General features: G+C 37.4%; 1 protein-coding gene across 2 annotated transcripts in view; it reads left to right on the top strand.

Annotated features, from left to right (window-relative positions):
* SYT1 (synaptotagmin 1) overlaps nucleotides 1–9,404 on the top strand; it is a 277,485-nt gene that overhangs the window by 67,268 nt on the left and 200,813 nt on the right. The gene's annotated exons all lie outside the window — the stretch shown is intronic.

Genomic DNA, 9,404 nt, shown 5'->3' with positions numbered 1-9,404 from the left:
ATATATATATATATATATATATTGGTAAGTTCATATCCATAAGAATGAACTCTTTTTCCTGTTTTGACATTTAAACTCCAAAATAATAAGCTATAGCTATGCAGTGGTAACAACACTAAAAGAAGATGCAGTTCTTAATATTTAATGGCCACAAGCTAGAGTCTGGAATGGAAATAATTTCTCATGAAAAAGCCCCCAACAAATTTTTCATGTATTTTTCATACAATTAATTAAATCTCATCATAATGTAGTATAACTGTAGATGCATTGTAGATACCTGCACAAATGGGTAGACTAAAACCTACAGGTTTTAAATCAAACATTGGAAAATATGAATTGTTAGTAATAAACAAGCCTTTCTATTGGCATATTTTATTTATTATTGCCATATGCAATTTTAGTTGCATGATCATTGCAGGGGATGCCAGAATATAAGCAAAATGCAGAATGCTTAGGGAAACAGCGGATACATAGACTTTTCTTTCCATCCTCATTCTTTAGTGGGATATTTACATGTGCTACTCACATCTTTCTCTGAAGGCAGGATAATTGGGTTTTTTCTGTAGGCTTTTCTGTGTTACTTAACATTTTATCTAGTAATGGTAATGGTATGGTACTCGGACACTAAGAAACTTGCAGCACCCATGTGAAAAAAAGGAGAAGATTTTAGTTCCATTTTGTAAATGGGTGAGGCACATAGTGCATAAAAGCATCCATTCATTTTGTGTGTCCATTGAGCACAAGACCTTTTAACATCTTGATTCTTTCAGAACACTACATTTTCTGTAGCATATAATGCATTAAAAGCCTCCCTTGGAGGGTCTTAAAACTGGGAGGAGGCAAAACACACTGTTAAGCAGATTTCAGTTATTTGTGGAGAGCAGAAAAGTACTGAGAAACTGAGTTCAAAGCAAGAAACTGGTGGGGCAACGCTTCTATATGGCATTACTCTTTGCTTCTGTTTCTGCAGCTGCTGATGCTTTTCTTTGGATTTCTTCCACCTATAATAGTTCTTGTCTCCTCCACACACAGAGTCTTCCTGAGCTCTTCATGCTAGCTTGACACATCTATGTGTGCTTTTTTCTAGTCTCTATCCACCTGTTTGCTCCCTTGTGCTTCTGTACTAGTCTGTTCCTGCCTTCTGTCTCTTCTCTCCCTAGCTCACCTTCCTCCCTGGGCTGTTGGGCTGGCCACATCTATTTGCACTTGCCTCCATTTTGCATCCCTTCTCCATGTCTAGTCTCCTTGCCCGGTGTTGGTTCCAGGGCATACAAACACACACAGACACTCTGACCAGCCATTCCCTTAGAAGATGATTCTTACCTTCATCTATTGCTTTTTTTCTGATTGAAAGTCAATCAAGTCTTTGTTTTTCATGTGTTTTCATAGTCTGGTTGTCTGTAAGGCTTCATATAGAAAAGATACTCCTTTTATTCTGAGTTCCTGTGTGTACCACTGGCAATATTCCTGAAATGTTCTCCCCCTCTGCAGTAGAAATCCTTGGTCCTTCCTGTTCTTAACTGGAAGAAGTTGATTGCTGATGGAAATTTGGTGATAGGGATGTAGCTGCTGATCTTCAGTCTCTACTGCAAATAGATGAACTGAGACTTTTTTTTTTTTTTTCCTGAAAGCTCATTGATTAGATGGATTTCGACACTTCACAGAAATAACACATTTCTGATGCCAGGGTAAACCTTCTGCCTGATTGGAAACAGGTGGGGAAGTGAAACTTCTTGAAAGATTTATTGGGGGGGGGTGAGGTGTGTTCTTTTTAAATGCCTTTCTCTCCCTAGTATTGTATTTTTAATCAGTTTGAGGAAGATATGCAATGTGGGAATTTCAATGACCAACAGATTTGGCACAGTAAACAGACTCGCATAATCAGAAGCACTGACAGCTCTTAAGAATAAGCCCGAGGTTGTTGCCTATCATGTAGTGTTTAAAATAGCTTCTTGTATGTTTCTCCATATGACAAAATTCGTAAGCTGTGGATTGAAGATAGACATTTTTTACAGTAAACTGCTGAATTTACTTCATTATTAAATCAGTATATAAATCATACTCATTAAGCTGCAGGACAAAACAAGAAACAATTCAATTATAGGATCTAATAGATTTAAATGACTGCCATGAAAGGATAAATGAAGTTTTTGTTAGACTTCCAATAAGTGATGGTTTACTTCTATTGAAGAACTTAAGCCTATTTTCATAAACTCATTTAATATTGTGGCATCTTATTTTCTCAAGAAACCTGTTTAGTATGTGTTTACAGCAAGCTGGTTTGCTGTTTTGATTGTCAGAACCTTGGAAAATATCAATGTCAAATATAGAATTGCAAATTAATGCAAAGATGCATTTAATATACCGATAGATGATCTACTGAAATGTTCCTATTTTTGCACTTATAATTTTTTAATTGTAAAAGAGAGAAGTGAATTTAATGAGCTGAAAATGATGGCTTAGTGTTATTAGTTGGAGTTGGTACACTTGGGTTTTCTCATAGAACTCTGCATATAATTATATATAATATAATTCAGTCCAGAACTGGAAAAAAAATTACTAACCAAACTCATAACACTCCTAGTCTAGTGTTGGATCAACAGATGATACCATTAACTGAACATCAAAGGAGCATTGTAGGAAAGGGAGGGAACAAGCGACTAGTAAGTTAATGTAGGTCATAACACTGGCTAGTGGGTATTTTGATAAGGCTGAAGTTAGAAAATATTTTTTTAATGGCAGATACCAGGTCTAACAACTTTTTCTTTCCTAAGAAAAAACTTACATTTCCTCTTTATTTTCCAAATCTCCTCTTGAAAATTCACCCTTCTGTAGTGTCTTGTAGAAGGCACTGTGTTGGCTTCTTACACACACACACACAAGCACACACATGCGCTAAGTGTATTTTAAGGCATGTCACACAGTTAAGAATGTCTCTTCTGTTGAGGTAAAAGTGTTTGAGTTCATGTCTGTGGGTTTTTCTTCTTTCCATATTTGAAGATACAATTTAAATAAAACATGTTCTTAATTATTTGGTGTCTCAAGGAGATCCTATTATGGTGTCTTTCTGTATAAAAATTGTAAGATTATGAATCTATGGTAGTACCAAGCTATTTTCCTCTGTTAATTTTTAAACATAAACCAACAATATTAATTAGAAAGTAACTTGAAATATGTTATCGTACAGAGACAATTGTCTCGAAGGCTTGGACAGTATAACGTCAAAGGAGATGTGTAAGTAAAAGTAAACAGTCGAGCCTGGGATTGATTTAGCAAAATTTCTTTTTGGAACGTACTGACTTAAATCCTCCCAGCAATACAAAGGCTGGATCTGGGATAGTGAGAAGTGACAAAACTGCTGAACCACATATTACAGAACAGTGGGAGGTCAGAAGTTAAGAGACTCAATGTCAAATTTCGAACAAAGCTGACAACATTTTGCTCCTTTTATTAGCCCCTCCCACTCTCTTTCATACTCTGATTCCTGGAGGAAGAAAAAATGTTGTGAGCTGTTTGACTTGTCAAATGAATTGTCATAAATGGAAACCTACAGCTTAAGTTTAGGAATTTTCCATGGTGATCTTAGGTTACCTTTGATTATGGGCTCTGTGACCAAGGAAGATGAACAGCTCCACAAAAATCTGAAGTGTTAATTAGAGCAGTGCTTTTATTTTCACCTGATGTTTTCATTTGAACCCTACATCCTATTTGCCATATGTGATGGTGAAGCTGGGAGGGAGAACCGCGAGAGAGCATCCTTGTAATGACCGTCTGAAAGTACGGAGTGTCCCTAGCCAGCAGACAGAATGAGACTGGGCTGTCAGTCAGGATACAATTTTAAGTTAGATCATTTCAGACAAAATGGAGAACAAAATCACTTGGGCACAGGTCAGGTGTCCTTTTCTGCTTCCCCCACAAATAATACACAATTTCAGTTTCCAGGCATATCCTATGGCCTCATCCCTCTCCTCCTCTCTTGCTACGCCTTCTCCCACATCGCCTTTAATGCCATTTCAACAGGGGAGGCTGCACAGCAGAAATAATCTTACCCTGCCGTTGTGGAGAAAACACCTAGTCAGTGTGTGCTTCACTGTAGCTAGATAGATTTTACCAGAAGACCAATCTCCAGAAATACTATGAGCCTCTGGTCTCTCTCACCAACCAAAGTAGTCAGCAAAAACCCAAAGGTAATCTTTTTGGACTGTTTCTGATCATGGTTAAGCTGATTAGATCTTGGGGGAAGAAGTTAGGCCCAAATTTCTGTGGTCCTGCTTCTCATGCGGGGTTCAGCCTCCTTCGAGTGAGAGCTCCACTTGCATGAAAATGATGTAATCTAAGTGACTGTTAAATTTTTGTGATTTTGTAATAGTATTAACTGCCTAATGCTGTTTTGATAATAAGTAAATATAATTAAGTTCCCAGAGGTGATTTGAAAGGATACAGTGTGGTAGCTTAATGCTGATTATTAGTTATTAGAACACAGGTTTGAAGGGGCTGCATATAGTACAGTGATGTTTTGCATCCATGCATGAAGGAGCGAAGATGAGCAGGAAGGGGGAGGGAGATCACATCTGAAATTTGACATGACCCGTGAAATGTGGCTGGGCCCTCTTTGGCTCCACACACATTAACCAGATCTAGCACAAGAGGAGAGGTTTCCTTCAGCCTGGTTGCATTTGGAGATGCTGTTACTCTCCGGAGTTTCAGGGTAGGAGCAGCAAAATAGGATTCCCAGGGGGCAGAGCAGAAGAGTTGGGAAGAAGCTGTATCATGATCTGTCACTACATTGATAAAAAAGGTTTGCTTTTTCCTCTCTTGCCCCTCAACCTTCAGGAGGACAATAGCTACTGCTAAGGGAGGAAAGGGTAAAAGAGAACAGAGATGAGAAAGGACTGATTTATAGGATCTCTAGAAATAAGTTGTACTTGCTGAACAGTGAGAGCCTCAAGCACTGCAAGAACGTGGTGGGTCATCGCGGGCTGCATGGTGGAATAATTTACACCAGATACAGGCTTTTGAATCCTCTACTCTGGCTGAATGCTTAGTCACATAAATATTGCCATTGGTTTTGGTTTTCAGGGTTGTGTAAAGCCACATGTGAGCACCATGTGAATTTTTGGTGCTTGGCTATTTAGTCTGGGCTCTCTAAAGCTAAAGCTCAAGCCAGAGGGCTCCCATGCCATGTGTGGAGCTGCGTGGCAGTGCTCCTGTGCAGTTGAAGAAAGGCTTGTGAGTGTGGAGGCTTTCCCAAGGTACAGTTGTGGAGGTGAGACTGAAGATGGATAAAGATTCTGGGAAGAAAGCATTGGAACTGAGAGAAGTTTAAGCTTCTCTCTCTTTCATTTGCTCTAAAGTGGTATAGGAGAGCTTCCACATTGTTGGTATCCCGACACAGTAACAGAGGCATGATACCTTTTTCAGATTCAACCATTATTTCTCAAAGGATCTCAGAAGCTCCTGCAGTTCTTTGTTGATGTGCTGGTTCGGAAGGAGCCGTGGTCTCCTGGTGACTTGCTTTTCCTGCCTGGGCTAAACGATGTATAATGGCTCAGGCCAAGCAGTTTGGCGTGTGGAGGGACAGTGCCTCTTGGCAGAAGCCCTGGTGAAACATCCACTGTCCCCATGCTCCTCCACTGACTGCAGAATAAAGAAAATGTGAAACAAAGTATGAAAACCAAACTGTACTGTTGCTGTAGCCAGGAAGAGAAGGCCTTTTTTGAAAAGAAACCAAAGTGATGTTTTGTTGTGATTGTGGAAGTTGTGGAAGGAGCCTGACCATTCTTGACTTCTGAATAATCATTCTCATAATGCATATTCATTCCTACCAACAGTTAGGAAAATGCAGCTACCAAACTCAATGCTTCGAGATGTATCTACTCTTGATTGTACAATGTAAGACATTTTTATTCAAACCTCTCTCTGGATGCAGGAACTGTGCTCAGTAGTTGCTGGAGGGGGTAAAAAAGTGCATTGGAAGCAGTTTAAGAAAAATAAGAGATTACTGGACATTAAAGTTAAATGTCGAGCTAACTGATGGTAATTTTGTTTTCAAATTATGTCTTCTTGATGACCCGAGGTTAGTAGTTTTATATTTTTCCCCTCCTTATTTCATCAGTTCAAACCTGAAATGTGAAGTATGCTTATTAGGAAACCAGTGCGGTCATTGCTTTGAAAGGATGATGCTGACAGTGTAGCTGCTTATAAACTATTTGTGTGTTGCTTTGCCTGGAATTTGGACAAGCTAGCCACTGAAGCAGAAAAAGCACAGCCTGTGATGTCAAATATTATTGGTGCAATGTGCCTTTTATCTGTGCCTGGCTGAGCAGCATCAAATGGCATTTGACGTGGTTCTTTCCCAAGGCCATAGCTTGCTGCACACAGCAGATTCTCAGTTAAATAATTTTTATATTTACACACGCCACATACACGCATCATGATTATAATCCATCAGGGTGATATGCGTGAATTTGTAAAATATTTCTCCACCTACCCAACTTATTTTTTTCATTTCATATTAATAAACAACTTTTAAAAAATCATGGCATCTTCCCATAATAGTATTTTTGAGTTAAATAAGCCTCAATGCACCTAACTATGATATACACCAGTTACAAAAATGTTTTTTGAAGTAGTAAAAAAAGGCCTAAAATTAGTGATTTTAGCAGCTGCTAAATTGTGTAAGTTGTGGGGGTTTTTCTCAATTATTTCTTGGATAAAGACTTTTAGACGTGTAAGTTTGTTTTTTTGTGAAGCACTGAACTCTTTCTGTTAACTATAGTTATGAGGATGTATAAACAGCAGTTGTTGTCTCTGGCCTCAATGCAAATAGAAATCTTGCTCCATTATGTAACATGCTGTATACAGAAATAATGGGGAAATGCCACATTATATTTAAGTAGCATTATATTTGAACAAGTTGATGCTTTAACAGCATTTTTTTTTAAAATACTACTTTCATTTCTTGTTAGGATTCTGCTGTTAAATATTAGTTTTGCATTTCATAAAAGTAGTATTTCAGAGGCATAATAACTTTTCTGCTGTAGATGTTCAAATTTAAAATGAAATAGATGTTTGCTTCTCATATTTTAACGTTTTTTACAAGTCTCCTCCTATCCCAATAAATGATGTAAAGAATAGATATTGGCAATAAGAGCAGACATCTGTTATAGGTGTGAAGATTTCACCATGTGTTTCTGTTGTAGCACAATTTTGACTAATCTAGACCAGATAATAGTGGCATATTATCTGCATGATGTTTTTATTTTTCTGTTCACTTTAGACTGAAAACACCTGCCAATCCATATTGAAACGTTTGTGTTTCATTGATTGCTACCTGCAGGGAGTATCCCAGTAATGACCATGTAACAACTTGGGGGTGAAAATGATCTCTCTGTCTCGTCTTGTGTGGGATAACACCATAAAGAAAAGGATGAAATCGTCAAAGTCTCACTGCTACTTTGCCCTAGACTTGTCTTTTCAATAATATTTGTTCACCATACTTCCTGCTTGCTGCTGGCAGCAAACATGGGGGGGTTTTTTTAGCCCTGGTTTATGAAATTACAGTTTTATTAAAGCCTATGCAGTATGTTGTTAACTTGGTAAGAAAAATCTCTGCATTAACTTTTAACTCAGATAATAGCCTAGCCTGTTTTGTTTTAATTCTTCCAAAATCAAATTGCAAGGAAAGAAGTATGTAATGGATTTTTTTTACAGGCCAGAAATTAGGTTTAGTGGGGACGTCTTTTCAGACTATTTAGGATTTATCATCTTGTCACCTGTTAGCGCAACTGAATTACAAGCTGGTAATCATAAGTGCACTATTAGTAAATAATGTTACCAATTTAATGATTTATATTTTAAAGTAATTTCAAGAGCACCACTGCTACTTGAGTTTCCGTCCTAATTTAGGAAAAATAATCCATTGATTCAGTGTACCTTTTCTTCCCTTCAAGAGTGAAAGTGGTAAAGGAAGGGGAGAGGAGGAGAGAATAGGAAAGGGGAAGAACATATGGCGGAGAAACTATTTGTTGTCTGTTGTCAAATGCACAGAATAAACAAGCTGAATCAGAAACAAGAGAAGAAACCTATCGTCTTTTCAGTTTAGCAATATTGGAACATTAGTTCTAGAGTGAGTTAAAAGTTTTAAGGAACAAACTTAATGTCCTCTTGAAAAAATGTATATCCTGATAAGTATTGAAATAGAAATAATTATTCTGTAATTTGAATTTAGTGTGGTTCAGTATTGTTTAAAAGAAGCACATACAAGCTAACTGTGCCACTGCTGAAATTTTTATATACAGCAGTTGCCTAAAGAAGAGGCAGTGCAGATTTCAGAATTTCCAGGCAATCTTTATTCTAAGGATGACAACTGTTCTCAACTTTTGTTTTAACAGAAACCCATGCTTTATGAATACATCCCCTTAATGGAAGTTACATTTTCTTTTCTAGGTGGTACATGTTTTGGTTTCATAATTTAACCTTTCTAACTTCTAAAATTGATCAACGTTGTCTTCAGGCTTCAAAATTGTTTTCTTTGGGCTTCCAAAATAATAAACATGTTTCCATGGCATACTCTGTTACTGGTTTTGTAAGTGGCCACTTACGCATGAGAATTATCATAATTTTTTTATAAACTGCCATTGTTTCCATTAATCCTATGAAACTGTATTTTCAGAAAAGAGTGGCATTATTTTATTAGTTTTAAATTTCTCTCCACACTCCATTCCTCCCTTCACCTGCCCACCTTTAGACCATTATGCCTATGTCTCTACCAAGAGATTATTTAATTTTCTTTGGTTTATAATAATTTAAGGGTTAGGTGTGCTTGCCAAGATGTTCATAAAATGTAGTGATTTGTGAGCATCTTACTTATGGGGGTTTAAAGGAACATGATTGTCAGTGCACACTGAACATCGGTTCTGTGAAAAATAACAGCTTTTTAATATGATCTAAATGGTGCCAGCAATCATCACCTGAGAAAATCATAGATCTAGGACATTTGTTGTCATCCAGGTGGAGAACTAGAGCTTTCAGTGGTGGCTTCTTAATTATTTTGTAATTCTGTTGCATTCTTCTGTTCTCATCTGAGCTAATACGCATTTTTCCTAAGATGGATCTCATTTAAGAAAAACAGGACTTCTCATGATCTCAAAATTGATGGCTTGCCACATACAATTTCAGAGTATGTGAGCAGCACACTAAAAAAGATATTCTGGAGAACAATTTTGAATTGGTCCACTGTATTAGTATTGATTTTTTTTGTCCTTTCGAGCCTCCCTAATATAAATGTGGAAATAACTCCATGAAGCACAAACCAGAAGCCACTGTCTGTGTAAGTGCACCACTTAGATGTGGTCTGCTTATGTTTAACACTTGTGTGATATCAAGGCAGCAATAAGATTAAA

Source organism: Athene cunicularia (genome assembly GCF_003259725.1).
Source record: "Athene cunicularia isolate RWA chromosome 1 unlocalized genomic scaffold, athCun1 chr1_part2, whole genome shotgun sequence".
NCBI lineage: Eukaryota > Metazoa > Chordata > Aves > Strigiformes > Strigidae > Athene > Athene cunicularia.
The sequence above is the reverse complement of the archived record's forward strand: the minus strand, read 5'-3'. Positions and strand labels throughout refer to the sequence as shown.